This window comes from Schistocerca piceifrons, chromosome 4 (assembly GCF_021461385.2).
Source record: "Schistocerca piceifrons isolate TAMUIC-IGC-003096 chromosome 4, iqSchPice1.1, whole genome shotgun sequence".
NCBI lineage: Eukaryota > Metazoa > Arthropoda > Insecta > Orthoptera > Acrididae > Schistocerca > Schistocerca piceifrons.
In genome coordinates this window covers 362307542-362326263 of record NC_060141.1, presented here as the reverse complement: position 1 = coordinate 362326263, position 18722 = coordinate 362307542, and the positions used below count along the sequence as shown (strand labels likewise).

Here is an 18722-nt window from a genome sequence, read left to right as displayed (position 1 = left end):
ACCACCTCTGGCCGTAATAACGGCCTTCATACGCCTGGGCATTGAGTCAAACAGCGCTTCGATGGCGTGTACAGGTACAGCTGCCCATGCAGATCCAACACGATACCACAGTTCATCAAGAGTAGTGACTGGCGTATTGGGACGGGCCAGTTGCTCGGCCACCATTGACCAGACGTTTTCAGTTGGTGAGAGATCTGAAGAATGTGCTGGCCATGGCAACAGTCGAACATTTTCTGTATCAAGAAAGGCATGTACAGGACCTCCATCATGCGGTCGTGCATTATCCTGTTGAAATGTAGGGTTTCGCAGGGATCGAATGAAGGGTAGAGACACGGGTTGTAACACATCTGAATTATAACGTCCACTGTTCAAAGTGCCGTGAATGCGAACAAGAGGTGACCGAGACGTGTAACCAATGGCACCCCATACCATCACGCCGGGTGATACGCCAGTATGGCGATGAAGAATACACGCTTCCAGTGTGCGTTCACCGCGATGTCGCCAAACACGGATGCGACCATCATGATGCTGTAAACAGAACCTGCGTTCATCCGAAAAATGACGTTTTGCCATTGGTGCGCCCAGGTTCGTCGTTCAGTACACCATCGCAGGCGCTCCTGTCTGTGATGCTGCTTCAAGGGTAACCGCAGCCATGGTCTCCGAGCTGATAGTCCATGCTGCTGCAAACATCGTCGAACTGTTCGTGCAGATGGTTGTTGTCTTGCAAACGTCCCCATCTGTTGACTCAGGGATCGAGACGTGGCTGCACGATCCGTTACAGCCATGCGGATAAGATTCCAGTCATCTCGAATGCTAGTAATACGAGGCCGTTGGGATCCATCACGGCGTTCCGTATTACCCTCCTGAACCCACCGATTCGATATTCTGCTAACAGTGATTGGATCTCGACCAACGCGAGCAGCATTGTCGCGATACGATAAACTGCAATCGCGATAGCCTACAATCCGACCTTTATCAAAGTCGGAAACGTGATGGTACGCATTTCTCCTCCTTACACGAGGCATCACAACAATGTTTGACCAGGCAACGCCGGTCAACTGCTGTTTGTGTATGAGAAATCGGTTGGAAACTTTCCTCATGTCAGCACGTTGTAGGTGTCGCCACCGGCGCCAACCTTGTATGAATGCTCTGAAAAGCTAATCCATTTCATATCACACCATCTTCCTCCTGTCGGTTAAATTTCTCGTCTGTAGCACGTCATCTTCGTGGTGTAGCAATTTTAATGGCCAGTAGTGTGTGTCATCTGCATGTGCGAGACAATTGAAGTTAACACTCTTTTATCACTTTCTCTAAGATGACATTGAACAGAACACATGGGAAAGCATCCCCTTGTCTGCGGCCTGTCTCAGTCTCGAATGTTTCTGATGCGGCTCCTCAGAAACGTACTGCTGCCTTTGACCCTTCCATGCAAGCTTGCACCATCCTCACTAGCTTCTCGGGGATTCTGAAGTCACGCATTGCATTGTATAGTCTGTTCCTGTGGATGCTGTCATATGCACGTTGAAAATCGACGAACGGTCTGTAGATAACGTTTTCATATTCCCAGCGTTTTTCAGCCAATTGGCTTAGTGTGAAAATGTGATCTACTGTCGCTCTCCTGTGTGTTGTTCTCTATGAATGGTTGCAATTTTCTTAAGATAATGATGGGCAGCACCTTATACGTTACATTCATCAAGCTGATTCCTTTGTAGTTACCGCATTCCAATTTGCTTCCCTTGTTGTATATTGGGGATATTATAGCCAATTTCCATTCTTCTCACAGTGTCTCCTTCTCCCATATCAACTGGATCAATTTATACATATCTAAGTGTTAGCTCTCACCTCCCTCCTTGATTAATTCTGATGTTATTCTGTCCTCCCCTTCGGTATTTGTTGTTACTGAGTCCTTTGATTGCGATCTTCACGTCTTCTTCACTAACATCCAATTCTTCTTCATCTTTCCTCCGTAGTGTTTGCAGGTAATATATGGCCGATTCAACAGTTCTGAGAAGTATTCTTTCCATCTTTCTACTATTCTTTTCTTGTCATTTATCAAGTAGCGTTCTTATCTCTAATGAAAAAAGTTGGGCTCTGAAATCCACGTTTCTGGTTTTTTATGTATTGGAAGAATTGCCTTGAGTTCTTGTTTTGACTCTCAGCCTCAACTTGTTCTAGCGTTAGATATATTCTCTTCTCTGCTCTTAGGATTCGCTTTCTCTACCTTCTGATGTTGATAAAATGTTCCATTTTCTGCTCATTCTCCCTGTCAGCTAGCCACTTCTCCCTAATCTTCCTTCTATTTTCTGTAGCCTTCTGGCATGTCCTGTTGAACCATTTCCTCTCCTTCGTTATCATCTTTCTTCCGCTACATTTAGTACCGTGGACTTTATTTATTTCCACCTTTCCTCCACATTCTGTCTTGGTTCCAGGGTCTCTAGGACCTCAAAACGGTTTTTGATTTCTATAGCATATTGTTATTTATAATGGCACTTTCTCCTGGTTTCTCAACATTCAAAGCAGGTTCTAGTGTCCCCTTCTTCTTATGCATGTAAGTGAACACGAGTTTAAGCCTGCACAGAATGAGGAATTGGGGGGTTGGGTTGTTTGCGGGAGGAGACCAGACAGCAAGGTCACCGGCCTCATCGGATTAGGGGAGGACAGGGAAGGAAGTCGGGCGTGCCCCTTCAAAGGAACCATTCCGGCATTTGCCTGGGGTGATTTAGGGAAATCACGGAAAACCGAAATCAGGATGGCCGGACACGGGGTTGAACCGTCGCCCTCCCGAATAAGGAAGTGGTCTGACGCACAGTCGGTTCCTCTATACGACCTGATATCCATGACTCTGTGGCTATAGCGCTGGTCCACCAAGATGTTATCTATTTGGTTGGTGGTTCTTCCATCTGGTGAACACCATATTCCTTTATGTATTCTCTTGTGTTCGACGTAAGTCGAACTTACTCTGAGGTTCTTTGAGATAGCTAAGCTGATCATCCTCTAACCATTCTCATCATGCAAACTGCGCCTTCCTATAATTGGTATGTAGAATTCTTCTTTTCCATCTTTTCCATTAAAATCTCTCAGCATTATCCTGATATTTCTAGTTGGTGTGCTCTTAATTGTTGGTTCTAGTTGGTCATAGAACTCTTCCTTTTCCTTATCTGTTTTATACTCAGTTGCGGCATGAACATTGATGAATGTGATATCTGACACTTGGCTTCCAAGTACTATTTAGGATATTATCTTGTTAACAGTTTTGAATTCCTTCACCGAATTTGCTGCTTTGTTGTGTATTACAAAGCCAGTACCGAAATCGTGTTTATCTACACATCTGCCGTAGAATAGTGTGTCTCCATTCTCTTTGTGAGTTCCTTCTCCTAGACATCTTGTCTCTCGTACCGCCACCAGGTCCAGTTTGTATCGGTTGATTTCTGAGACCACAGTCTGGATAGTTCCTGGTATATACAGTCTCTGATACATTTATATTAAACTAAATTACAATGGCTTGTGCCATTATTAAAGAGGTCGTTTGTACAAAATAAAAAACATTCATTAATTTCGCAGAGTTTCTGCGTTATTTGTTGACTTGTATTCGTGCCTGCATTGGCGGTCATCGTGATTCCCGTGTCACTTCACGATACTTACTTGCTCTCGTTCATCACTCCTCACATCAATTCACACCTTCCTCGTTATTGACACCTACACTTTCACTCACCCTCTATTCACTGCTAACATTACTTATATCTGTGTCCCTTATACTGTTGTAAACTTCTATTATGAACTTGCCTAGTCTATTTCTAGACATGTTGTTTATTACGCAATTCAGTAACGCAAAGGTTGCGATGTTCATAATTAATTATTAATAAGTACGTTGGGCAAGGGGGGCGGAGCGAGTGGGCTCCATGCCTGGAACCTGTGATTTCTTGTACTTTATGTAAGTTGTCTTACTGTACGCAGTACGTTGCGGCAAGAAATCTTATTGTGAGGTCAGAATGACGAGGAGACCGCTTGCTAGTGTCGTACTGAAGGCTCCCCTCCACAGTTGGAGAACTCCTCGCTGTGTTCGTGCCAGAATCTGAGGTCGCACACTTGTGAGAGGGTGGGTAGTTGGACGTCAGTATTGTAAGAACCAATTGTTTCAGAAGGATTCCAAACCGATTATGGGTTGAGTAATGCTCATAAATTGTTAGATGCAGTAAATTACTTCGATATTGAACCATGTATCACTTCGCAAATCAACAGACTGTTTTTTGTCCCATTGCAAAGACCATTTTGTAGGCACATCATGAATTACAGGGGCCCAAGCAATGTGACCACCTTCACACAGCCAGATGAAATCTGGCGATAATGTCAACGGTGAATTCGGAGTCTATAGCCCTCAAATAGTGAACTGACAGGACTGGGTATCCGAGTTACTCAGAATCCTGGAAAAGCGGTGGCTTCAGGGGCAGGGGGGATTGCACTCGGCTGTATGACGCCCAGTGCAAAATAAGAGATATGTGGACAAATGTAATCCTCAAATTCAAATACTAAGTTAATATTCGTTTGGAACAAACAAAATAAAACCCTTTAATTGAACTTCTATTTTCATTTTATCATTCGAAATGTCTCAATGCTAACGACGCCCTTACAAAATAAGAATTTACGTGGAAAGCATAACTTCACACTTGAGTCTCACAAATGCGCTTAAACAATTCAGATTAATCATACAAGTATAAATACAACGCAACAGGGTGTTAATTACGTCAAGAGAATGTGCATTCGCACAGAAACTACAGTTCCTCGCGCATTGACCGGGTTTAAGTCATTCGATACACTCGATCTCCCATCTAAAATAATTATAAGTGTGACAATTTTATCATATTGTCCAACAGTAAAAAGTATGAACTGGTTTGAAAGCAAATTAGTATTTTTAGTTTACTCAGAATGCCATTCTGAGATCGACGATGTGTCACGAAGTAATGCGCTTACTTGCAAACGGAGTCCAGGATGAGACCAAGCCTGACACTGATAACACGATTCAGAAACATAGTCCCAAAGTCTACTTTCCCCATGCCAAACACACACACACACACACACACACACACACACACGCCCACGCAGTGTGACACGTTGCCTGTAAGAGCAGTCACACTGTATGGAGGCGACGAACACAGCTGCGCAATCCCCTGCCAGTGATGCTACATCCGATAGCTTAGTAAGATTATAAACGTCACCTATGATTTGAAATTTGCATTTATCTGTACATTAAAAATACGAGGATTTAAATGCTTCACACGTGCATGTGACAGTCTTCTAGACTGGCAACTCTACGTGAGACATTTTACCGTAACACAGATAAATTGCATACAAAATACACAGATTAATGTAAATATCGTATATAGCCAGACAATTTTTAGAGTTCCGTGCCGCAATCTGTGAAAAATACACCCTTATAAAATTGTTTTCTTTTCCGTATGTCTGTCTGTTTGTCCAACTGTTATGAACCTCTTTTCTCAGGAACATATAGACATATCCAAATCTATGTCATACATTAAGGTCTATAGATCTTTCAAGTTGTAAAAATTTTAAGCTATTATGTCACTTCAGTCAAAAGATACGATCATTTATGCTACATATTTTGATTCTCTAAAATTCACTCATCAAAACCTATAGGGTGCTTCCCGTTGACTTCAATCATGAAATTTGGAGCGAAGCAAGGTTTCGCTGTAAAAGTACATAAAAAAATCCGAAAATTGCTAATTTGTAATTATACCACAAGAACAAAATATATTTTCGTCATTTTTTATCCATCTGTCTGTCTGTTCGGCTGTTAAGACCGTTTTTCTCTGGAATAGTTTGGCGTATCATGTTTAAATTTATATCACATACTAAGGTACAGTCCCCTGGTGACGTAAAAATTGTAAGCTTCTAAACCAATGCAGTCAAAAGACACGGCCATTTACGTCACACATTTTCATACTCGAAAAATCGCTCATCAAAACCTATAGGGTGCTTCCCGTTGACCTAGAGTAATGAAATTCAACGGGAAGCAAGGGTTTCACAGTACAAGTAAAGTAAAAAATCTGAAACTTGTTGTACTGTAATTCTATCACATAAAAATATATTTTGTCACTCGAACATCATCCGTTAAAAGCATAGTAGACGAACCTTACTGCGTGTGTACATGAAATGCGAGTTGTAGTCAAGTCTTAGAAGCTAAATGAAAATGTTTTCTTAAATCTTCTTTCTGTACGTATACTGTATAAACGGAGGCCCCTGCTCACTTGTTTTTGTACGTCCGCGCTAGCCTGAGCGTTGAGATTCTTGATTCCCAGGACGGATGATATATATATATATATATATATATATATATATATATATATATATATATATATATATATATATATATATATATATAATAGGTTTGTACGGAACCCTCAGTGCATGGTTGCTACTCACACTTGGCAGCTTTTAGTCGCTCTTTAAGATGGCGTCGTCGCCAGTTATATGAGGTGCACCTATTGTGAATGACAACTGCATTTATTCACTAAGTAGACGTTTGTAATAACTAGTCAACATGCATGGTATCAGGAAATTTCAGAGGTTGTGCAATGATCTTTTCAAATCTAGTGTAATATAACCAACGTTCTGGACACATTTGTATATTAATTATTGTAGCAGAAAATTTTGCTCATACATCAGTTTCCGCTATCGGCGCCGACGCCGGATCAGCTCAGAACAGTCTTGGGCGGCCGCTGCGAAGCTCAAGCCGTCACGACGATTTTACGCAGTTGGAATGTCTACAGAATATCTTAATTTGCCCTTTCCTAGTCCTTCTTTCATCTCGATGATAGTCTATTTTGCAAGCAGCATTTTACCAACATATGACCTTCGTTACCTATTGTACAATTATGGATGCTCTGCTTCTGAGATTTATTTTGACTTGCCAGGTTAACGTAAGTTTTCATCACCTACACAAATAATTTGTTTTCTACTTTTATATCACGTAATTTACCACTATTTCCTTATTCTAGGCTTCTGCTAACGTGCTGATGTTCCCTGCATTCTGGTGTATTCTAGCTTGACTATCAGTCTCTTAGATGGTTGAACGTTTTTATTACAATTGGACCTACAATGTTGGGTCGACTATTGGTAGTAGCTTGAACTCAGTTATGAATTATGAGCACATAGTTTTCCTATATAATTTCGTATATAATTCGAGTATATTTTAACCGAAGCCGCATCATTATGCTGTATATTTTCCTCCTGCTTATATGCGGGAGTATTCCTGAAGATGTTGCTCTAACGCCATGAAACTAGTTGGATCATAAATAAATATTTATCATACAGCTGAAGCGGTCTTTCTCATCATGATAAAACTATTGTAGCGTTATAAATACCAGGCGCCTCAACATCAAATTTTCCTAACGCGCAGTTGTAATCATTATCTTTCATTACAACATTGTATGTGTCTGTAGCTATGAGGGTTCGCAAGTAACTTGCGCTGTACCTCCGTTAATAATCGTCCCATAGACTCAAACAATCGCTCAGTATTTTTCACCCATACGAACAAAATTATGTATCTTGATTTTCTGGAGCTCTGTTACATCGCATATAAATTAATATTACGCTAAGTAAAATTTGCCTCTACAAAAAACTTTTCGAGTGTCCCATTCGTAGCTGAAAAAATTCAAATGGCTCTGAGGGCTATGGGACTTTCGTTCTGAGGTCATCAGTCCCCTAGAACTTAGAACTACTTAGACCTAACTAACCTAAGGACATCACATACATCCATGCCCGAGGCAGGATTCGAACCTGCGACCGTAACAGTTGCGCGGTTCCGGACTGAAGCACCTGGAACCGCTAGGCCACCGCGGCCGGCCATTCGTAGCTCTTCGGTTAAGCGCAGTGTACGCTTCTACCGAGGGCCACAATGCAAGGCGAAGCTTTCTACCGCATACCATTGTATCCGGCTGTTCCACTTCTCGAATCTCCGCCTCTTCCCTTAGCGCCTGCACCTGCACCTACGTTTCTGTCTTTGGCCGGTCTCGAGTGGCCTTGATGTAGACGAGATGCTATACCACAGTCTTCCTCCCTTCCTGTCTTAGGCTCTCGAAATGAGTCCCGCCCCTCAGAACAGCATACCAACGTTCAAATTAACTTGGGTGGGTGGGCTCCATTAGCAACGTCACAAGGGGAAGCGCCAGATGGGGTCACCTCTGTGCGACGGTCGGCGCCAGTAGCTCCCCACATTGGGTTCTCTAGCTAAACAGTTTTCTCCGACACAACACGACGTGCCGTGGTTGGAAAGCCCCACTCCGACCATGTAGTTAGTAAGTGTACTTGTGCTTCTGTAGTCGTAACTGAGGGACACGCTTAAAGAAATTTACACTATAACTATGGCGCACCAACGCTTACATACCACTGGTCGGTAACAGTGTCGGTGAACTGTTCGGTTCCTACCCTTGGAAGGTGCTCGTGTTCAGTCGCTGAGCTGGCACCCAACCGTTAGTTCTCTAAGCAGTTGACAGAGACCCGTAAAATTCTAAATGATTCCTGTTTATTCTTCTCCTACACTTCGAAAACAACTTGACAGAGATATTCAAAAAATTTAGGGATATCATTTTAGTTTTGCCATAATCCCCTAAAAATTATCTGAAACTAGCAACTTACTTCTACGTGTCGAAGGAAATAAACATTTATAATAGTCATATTGCAAATCTTTGATATGCACATATCGGAGATTAGTAGCTAATTTATTTTTCCCATAGGCAATAATTTTAGCAAGGCTGCATATGATGTTCCACATCTACATCTACATTTATACTCCGCAAGCCACCCAACGGTGTGCGGCGGAGGGCACTTTACGTGCCACTGTCATTACCTCCCTTTCCTGTTCCAGTTGCGTATGGTTCGCGGGAAGAACGACTGTCTGAAACCTTCCGTGCGCGCTCTAATCTCTCTAATTTTACATTCGTGATCTCCTCGGGAGGTATAAGTAGGGGGAAGCAATATATTCGATACCTCATCCAGAAACGCACCCTCTCGAAACCTGGCGAGCAAGCTACACCGCGATGCAGAGCGCCTCTCTTGCAGAGTCTGCCACTTGAGTTTATTAAACATCTCCGTAACACTATCACGGTTACCAAATAACCCTGTGACGAAACGCGCCGCTCTTCTTTGGATCTTCTCTATCTCCTCCGTCAGACCGATCTGGTACGGATCCCACACTGATGAACAATACTAAAGTATAGGTCGAACGAGTGTTTTGTAAGCCACCTCCTTTGTTGATGGACTACATTTTCTAAGCACTCTCCCAATGAATCTCAACCTGGTACCCGCCTTACCAACAATTAATTTTATATGATCATTCCACTTCAAATCGTTCCGCACGCTTACTCCCAGATATTTTACAGAAGTAACTGGTACCAGCGTTTGTTCCGCTATCATATAATCATACAATAAAGGATCCTTCTTTTTATGTATTCGCAATTACATTTGTCTATGTTAAGGGTCAGTTGCCACTCCCTGCACCAAGTGCCTATCCGCTGCAGATCTTCCCGCATTTCGCTACAATTTTCTAATGCTGCAACTTCTCTGTATACTACAGCATCATCCGCGAAAAGCCGCATGGAACTTCCGACACTATCTACTAGGTCATTTATATATATTGTGAAAAGCAATGGTCCCATAACACTCCCCTGTGGCACGCCAGAGGTTACTTTAACGTCTGTAGACGTCTCTCCATTGATAACAACATGCTGTGTTCTGTTTGGTAAAAACTCTTCAATCCAGCCACACAGCTGGTCTGATATTCCGTAGGCTCTTACTTTGTTTATCAGGCGACAGTGCGGAACTGTATCGAACGCCTTCCGGAAGTCAAGAAAAATAGCATCTACCTGGGAGCCTGTATCTAATATTTTCTGGGTCTCATGAACAAATAAAGCGAGTTGGGTCTCACACGATCGCTGTTTCCGGAATCCATGTTGATTCCTACATAGTAGATTCTGGGTTTCCAAAAACGACATGATACTCGAGCAAAAAACATGTTCTAAAATTCTACAACAGATCGACGTCAGAGATATAGGTCTATAGTTTTGCGCATCTGCTCGACGACCCTTCTTGAAGACTGGGACTACCTGTGCTCTTTTCCAATCATTTGGAACCTTCCGTTCCTCTAGAGACTTGCGGTACACGGCTGTTAGAAGGGGGGCAAGTTCTTTCGCGTACTCTGTGTGGAATTGAATTGGTATCCCATCAGGTCCAGTGGACTTTCCTCTGTTGAGTGATTTCAGTTGCTTTTCTATTCCTTGGACACTTATTTCGATGTCAGCCATTTTTTCGTTTGTGCGAGGATTTAGAGAAGGAACTGCAGTGCGGTCTTCCTCTGTGAAACAGCTTTTGAAAAAGGTGTTTAGTATTTCAGCTTTACGCGTGTCATCCTCCTTACGCTAACTTTGACATCATTTAGCTTCTGTTTGTCTGAGAGGTTTTGGCTGCGTTTAAACTTGGAGTGGAGCTCTCTTTGCTCTCGCAGTAGTTTCCTAACTTTTGTTGTTGTACCACGGTGGGTTTTTCCCGTCCCTCACAGTTTTACTCGGCACGTACCTGTCTAAAACGCATTTTACGATTGCCTTGAACTTTTTCCATAAACACTCAACATTGTCAGTGTCGGAACAGAAATTTTCGTTTTGATCTGTTAGGTAGTCTGAAATCTGCCTTCTATTACTCTTGCCAAACAGATAAACCTTCCTCCCTTTTTTTATATTCCTATTAACTTCCATATTCAGGGATGCTGCAACGGCCTTATGATCACTGATTCCCTGTTCTGTACATACAGAGTCGAAAAGTTCGGGTCTGTTTGTTATCAGTAGGTCCAAGATGTTATCTCCACGAGTCGGTTCTCTATTTAATTGCTCGAGGTAATTTTCGGATAGTGCACCCAGTATAATGTCACTCGATGCTCTGTCCCTACCACCCGTCCTAAACATCTGAGTGTCCCAGTCTATATCTGGTAAATTGAAATCTCCACCTAAGACTATAACATGCTAAGAAAATTTATGTGAAATGTATTCCAAATTTTCTCTCAGTTGTTCTGCCACTAATGCTGCTGAGTCGGGAGGTCGGTAAAAGGAGCCAATTATTAACCTAGTTCGGTTGTTGAGTGTAACCTCCACCCATAATAATTCACAGGAACTATCCACTTCTACTTCACTACAGGATAAACTACTACTAACAGCGACGAACACTCCACCACCGGTTGCATGCAATCTAGCCTTTCTAAACACCGTCTGTACCTTTGTAAAAATTTCGGCAGAATTTATCTCTGGCTTAAGCCAGCTTTCTGTGCCTATAACGATTTCAGCTTCGGTGCTTTCTATCAGCGCTTGAAGTTCTGGTACTTTACCAACGCAGCTTCGACAGTTGACAATTACAATACCGATTGCTGCTTGGTCCCCGCATGTCCTGACTTTGCCCCTCACCCGTTGAGGCTGTTGCCCTTTCTGTACTTGCCCAAGGCCATCTAACCTAAAAAAACCGCCCAGCCCACGCCACACAACCCCTGCTACCCGTGTAGCCGCTTGTTGCGTGTAGTGGACTCCTGACCTATCCAGCGGAACCCGAAACCCCACCACCCTATGGCGCAAGTCGAGGAATCTGCAGCCCACACGGTCGCAGAACCATCTCAGCCTCTGATTCAGAGGTTCTCTGTTTAATTGCTCGAGGTAATTTTCGGATAGTGCACTCAGTATAATGTCACTCGATGCTCTGTCCCTACCACCCGTCCTAAACATCTGAGTGACCCAGTCTATATCTGGTAAATTGAAGTCTCCACCTAAAACTATAACATGCTGAGGAAATTTACGTGAAATGTATTCCATATTTTCTCTCAGTTGTTCTGCCACTAATGCTGCTGAGTCGGGAGGTCGGTAAAAGGAGCCAATTATTAACCTAGCTCCGTTGTTGAGTGTAACCTCCACCCATAATAATTCACAGGAACTATCCACTTCTATTTCACTACAGGATAAACTACTACTAACAGCGACAAACACGCCATCACCGGTTGCACGCAATCTATCCTTTCTAAACTCCGTCTGTGCCTTTGTAAAAATTTCGGCAGAATTTATCTCTGGCTTTAGCCAGCTTTCTGTACCTATAACGATTTCAGCTTCGGTGCTTTCTATCAGCGCTTGAAGTTCCGGTACTTAACCGATGCAGCTTCGACATTTTACAATTACAATACCGATTGCTGCTTGGTCCCCGCATATCCTGACTTCGCCCCGCAGCCATTGAGGCTGTTGCCCTTTCTGTACTTGCCCGAGGCCATCTAACCTAAAAAACCGTCCAGTCCACGCCACACAACCCCTGCTACCCGTGTAGCCGCTTGTTGCGTGTAGTGGACTCCTGACCTATCCAGCGGAACCCGAAACCCCACCACCCTATGGCGCAAGTCGAGGAATCTGCAGCCCACACGGTCGCAGAATCGTCTCAGCCTCTGATTCAGACGCTCCACTCGGCTCTGTACCAAAGGTCCGCAGTCAGTCCTGTCGACGATGCTGCAGATGGTGAGCTCTGCTTTCATCCCGCTAGCGAGACTGGCAGTCTTCACCAAATCAGATAGCCGCCGGAAGCCAGAGAGGATTTCCTCCGATCCATAGCGACACACATCATTGGTGCCGACATGAGCGACCACCTGCAGATGGGTGCTCCCTGTACCCTTCATGGCATCCGGAAGGACCCTTTCCACATCTGGAATGACTCCCCCCGGTATCCACACAGAGTGCGCATTGGTTTTCTTCCCCTCTCTTGCTGCCATATCCCTAAGGGGCCCATTACGCGCCTGACGTTGGAGCTCCCAACTACCAGTAAGCCCACCCTCTGCGACCACCCGGATCTTACAGACTGAGGGGCAACCTCTGGAACAGGACAATCAGCCATGTCCGGCCGAAGATCAGCCTGGGACAGAGCCTGAAACTGGTTCGTCAGATAAACTGGAGGGGCCTTCCGTTCAGCCCTCCGGAATGTCTTTCGCCCCCTGCCACACCTCGAGACGACCTCCCACTCTACCACAGGTTAGGGGCCAGCCTCAATGTGGGCAGTATCGCGGGCAGCCACAGTCGTAGTCCGATCGGGGGATGCGTGGGACGAGCTGGCCATCCCTGACAAACCCCCATCCGGACCCCCACAGTGAAGTCCATTGGCTACAGCCTCAAGCTGTGTGACCGAAGCCAACACTGCCTGAAGCTGGGAGCGAAGGGATGCCAACTCAGTCTGCATCGGAACACAGCCGTTGCAGTCCCTATCCATGCTATAAACTGTTGTGCAAAGAACGTCTGAACTAATCTACAGAGAGCACAAACAATTCGAAACAAAATTTAAACGGTTATTAAAATACAAGATTGCCTAATAGGTGCAGTAATGCTGCTACTTGCGCACTGCTGACACACTGCTCGGCGGCGGAAGGAGACTACACGATTTTACACTATTCAGGTACCAAAACGCGATGCTACACTCTCAAATACTAGAATACGCCCGATATTTATGAATTAAACAATGCAAGTACCAAAAACACGCAAAGAAATTAAGAATTAAATTATGTAACAAATAAGTGAGCTAAGAGTATACGACTTGCTGCTGCAGCTGCTTATCCAACGGCGGCAGGGAGCACACTCCTCTGCTTATAATGGATAATGAAAACATTTCTGTGGCGCAAGCATTTAACATGGATTTAGTGGCTTTTTAAATGAACGTAGATGCTGTTACTCCAAGAATATTACTCTCTTATTTCCTGTATCTTGCTTAACTTCATTTGTAAAGCTGAAGAGGTAACAGACAATAAGGGACGAAGGAAAACTCCAGGGGTACACATACGTATCGAATCCTATTAATGCAACTAAGAGATCAGCATGTCTGGCCTCCAGAAGTGGGACTCGAGTTCGATCCACGGCACTGTCAATCTTTTCCCCTTTTTTTTCGATATCCACTCAGAACCGCGACACTCTGAGTTATTACATTAAGTATTGTCTTCAGTTTCGTTTAAAGGCATTAAAACCCAAGAAATAGCTGTATCGTTCATTGACTTACATCTTAGACAATAAAGCATCAGTCGAACCTCCGATTAGCGTTCTAAATGGGTTCTAGAGGCAGAGAACTGTTGCATATATTGGATATAGGTGCAAAAATTTTGTGAGCCTAAGTACTGGTATATCATAAACGGTCCACATACATTAACCCTTTCAGACCCTCTGGCTACAATTGTGTACATTAGCTTTTACTGTGTCTTAGCTGCAACAGAAGTATTTTTTCCCAATGGAAACCTCTAGTACACAATTTTGAATGTTCAACCTTTTCATCAAGGGCAAGTGCTGTCAACTGTTGGGCACCACTATGAAAATATCAATAAGTCAATGTTCGGTGCGTAGAATACACGGATGTGTATGTTTCGCTGTATTTTACTGTATAATTGGATATTGTTATTTTGCATGATAATTATTGAATGATCATTTTAGTATATATTACAATAGCGAATATTTCGTAATTAGTTATTTAGTACATAAAATGAAGCCAAGTGTACAAAGTTTGATTCGAAAACGGGTACACATTTTTGTACAAATCTTGCATCAAAAAATCATTAAAAAATCACCTAAGAGCAGCACCACAAAAATAAAAATTTTCTTTCCTCCAGACAGCATTTAGCTCTGAAAGGGTTAATATGACCACCGTCTATGTTCGACGTCAACGTGCAATAACCACTCACAGACAGTAGGTGGCAGCACTAGCAGTGGAGGGTATGTAAAGAATGTCGCGGCGAAGGGGGGGGGGGGGGTGGTATGGGGCGAGGACGCGCGGAAGCACAGTGCAGTCGTTGTCGTAATGCGGAAACGGATCGATTCATTTGACGTCCAAAAGGGTGAAAGAATTTCCGAAACAGCTAAGTCTGTAAACCGTTTACATGCGACTCTTCAGCAACTCACCGCCTAGACGAAGCAAGAGGCTAACAACCGTATTTCCTCAACGATCGTTCAGCGATTGTTACTGTTTGTGGGCCTCTGCACAAGGCGCACTGTTTTTTTAAAATACAGATGGGGCCCCTCCACGCCCGTACCAACGTGGTGACCAAACCAAAAGTTCTACTGTCACCTCCGTAAACATGTTAGTCAACTAGAAAGTGGATCAGAGGATGCTGGGCTGTGATGTTATCCGTGCGTCTGGGTAAGACTACGCATTAACACGGTCCATCAGGTGATAGATAGTGGACGAAACGCTAGTGAGGGTAGCGATTTGAATAGCAGTGGGAAAAAAGTGCCAAGGCTCGTGCCGTGGGAAAAAGACCTCTGCGACAGTGCGATGGGTAGTAAGAGCAGTAGTGGCTTACTAGCTGCGATAGTTCATGCAAGGTTGGATTTGTTAGTATGGGTATCATGCATCATTACCGTGGCAAGCGATGGCGATGTATTCCAGTTGCTGCAGCCGCTACATTCCTGGAACAATCAGGATCGTTATACAGTAGTGGGAGATCGGCCATAGATCATCTCACTGTGTGGGGGATGTGTGGAGCTTGTCTGCATGCAGTGTACGGTACGGCTTCCTTGCGTGGTGCTAATTATTCGGCAGTGTATTCCAGCTTGATATCCAGTAATGGCGTCTGATTAACAGGGGCTCACCTGTACCGCTATGTTTGCGTGTGCTTGGCCATAGATGTTAGGTCCTTACAAGTATGTCTTTTGATCCTTTATGTTTCCATCTATGGTTGTGGTCGTAGTTCCCCAGATTCAGAATAAACGGGTTCTGCGAATGTCTGGAGTTTCTGTGTAGTCTTGTGGTGAGTTTGTGGATTACCTCCGTGAGAGTCTCAAGTCGGTATTCCCGGTGAAGGTCCGCGATGCGTGTGTATCGTGGAGCATTGCTTATGATTTTGAGTACTTTGTTTTGTATGAGCTGCAGACGGTGCAGCGTATCCCCAGACAGGAGCTGCGTCCATCATCAGGGGTCGGATAAGTGTCATGTACATGGACCTCGACACCCTTCTGTTCAGTATGCTACGCCTGTTGAGCATAGGGTAGAGCTGTTTGAGCCTCGCGCTAGCTCGGTTATTCATGTGTTGTATGTGCCCCCCCCTCCCTCCCCCCCCCCCCCCCCCCCCCCCGAGTAATTTCCGGTCCAGCCAGACACCGAGGTATTTGACTTTCTCACGGAAACGTATTGGGCGTGCATGTAGAGTTATTGGTCTGGAGTATCAGTGTTTGCGCAGTTGCTTCGGTCTTCTAGTGAACAGAACGGCTTCGCACTTGACGTTTACTCTAACACGCCATTTCTCCAACCAAGGCTCAGCCACTCTGAGTGTAGTCTGTAGGCGTGACGTAATGTTTGATGGTTTCCAATCTTGCGCGAGGATGGCTGTGTCATCCGCGTAGATTGCCATCGTTGTGTTGTGTGTGGTTGGGAGATCGTTTATGTAGAGGTTTAACAGTAGGGGCCCTAGGATGCTTCTCTGGGGTACTCCCGCGTGTAGGAGGCGCACTGTTCATGCACCCACATTGACTGCCGTTCATCGGTGACGAAGGGTGGAATTTGCAGGACATTACCGCAACTGGATGTCCACTGACGGCGACAGGTAGCCTTTTGAGATGAATCACGTTTTATAGTCCATAGGGACAGATAGCCGTTGGCGTCTATGACCCTGCAACAGTCGGTCGCGAGAATCGAGGTCGGTGGAGGGAGCGTTAGTGTCTGGGGAGTGTTCTCGCGGCATTCCCTGGGTAATCTCATCAATCTGGAAGTTACAGTGTATCATCAAAAATGTGCATCTATCCTTTGGAATCATGTCCACCCCTATATTCAGATTCTTCCTTCCTCGGCACGATGGCATCTTTACCGCAGTGGTAACACCGGTTCCCGTCAGATCACCGAAGTTAAGCCCTGTCGGGCTGGGCTAGCACTTGGATGGGTGACCATCCGGTCTGTCCAGCGATGTTGGCAAGCGGGGTGCACTCAGCCCGTGAGGCAAACGAAGGATCTACTTGACTGAGAAGTAGCGGCTCCAGTCACGAAAACTAACAACGGCTGGGAGAGCGGTGTGCTGACCACATGCCCCTCCATATCCGCATCCAGCGATGCCTGTGGGCTGAGGATGACACGGCGGCCAGTCGGTACCGTTGGGCCTTCATGGCCTGATCGGTTGGAGTTTACGATGGCAGCTACCAGCAGGACAATGCAAAGTACCACGGAGCTTGCAGTGTACATGACATTGTATTCAACTAAGAGCATTATTATCTTAAAATTATTGGTGCAATAGGAGGTTTAAATCAAACGAAGTTCGTAGAGCACCAGGATGAGTTTACGGAAAGCACATGGCCACCAAACTCCCTGGATTTCAGCCCAATCGAGACTCTCTGGGACCACCCCTATCCGGCTGTTCACCCCATGGATCGCCAACCTTGAAACCTAGTGCAGCAGGCAACGGGACTGGGGTCGGAATGGCTCCACACCCCCGTCAGTAACGCCCACAGAACCTCACTGACAGGCGTCCAGCACGCCCATGCTGCAAAAGGTGGCTATTCAGGTTTTCGCCAGGTGGTCACTTTAATGTAACTAACCATATAATAGTAGCTGTCTTTAGATCTCCGATGTCCATGGGATACCTAAAGCAGTACCTACTGAACACACAGTTTTGCAATGTTTAGTTTGAGTTATGGAACACTGTAAATAGGCTGTTTAGCTTTTTATGTTGGTAATGCCACGTAGTGCTCTGTATGAAAATCGCTGACCGCGCTGTGTGCAGTCTGCGTCTGATTGGACTCACTGTTGGAATATTCGCTAGTGTAGTGCTTGGCAGTTGGATGTGAACAGCGCATAGCGTTGGGCAGTTGGAGGTGAGCCGCCAGTAGTGGTGGATGTGGGGAAGAGAATATTCGCTAGTGTAGTGCTTGGCAGTTGGATGTGAACAGCGCATAGCGTTGGGCAGTTGGAGGTGAGCCGCCAGCAGTGGTGGATGTGGGGAAGAGATGCCATAGTTTTGAGAGGTTACTATGAGCGGACGATCTGGACGTGTGTCCGTCAGAAAAAGGAAATTTGTAAGACTGGATGTCATGACTATTAAGGTAAATACGTTGTTTGTTCTCTATCACACACACACATGGCTCTGAGCACGGGACTTAACTTCTGAGGTCATCAGTCCCCTAGAACTTAGAACTACTTTAACCTAACTAACCTAACGACATCACAAACATCCATGCCCGATGCAGGATTCGAACCTGCGCCGTAGCGGTCGCGCGGTTCCCGACTACAGCGCCTAGAACCGCTCGGCCACTCTGGCCGGCTTGTTCTATATCAAAATCTTTCATTTGTCAACTATGCCTATCAGTAGTTAGTGCCTTCAGTAGTTAGAATCTTTTATTTAGCTGGCAGTATAGGCACTCGCTGTATTGCAGTAGTTCGAGTAACGAAGATTTTTGTGAGGTAAGCGATTCATGAAAGGTATACGTTATTGTTAGTCAGGGCCATTCTTTTGTAGGGATTATTGAAAGTCAGATTGCGTTGCGCTAAAAATATTGTGTGTCAGTTTAGTGATGGTCAGAATAAGTAAAGAGAGAACTGTCTGAGTATGTTCAATTTTGCTCAGCTGTTTGTAAATCAAATAACGTAAGAGTTTTTCCAGCACTGTCTTTCTTTACATACAAAGGGGGAGTTTCAACACTATAATAATATGTGGCTCCTAAGTAGATAGAATGTTGAATGAGTTT

General features: G+C 44.6%; 1 pseudogene; it reads left to right on the top strand.

The window, feature by feature from the left end:
• The first annotated feature begins 16841 nt into the window (after positions 1 to 16841).
• Positions 16842 to 16959, top strand: LOC124796553 (annotated as a pseudogene).
• Positions 16960 to 18722: the final 1763 nt, after the last annotated feature.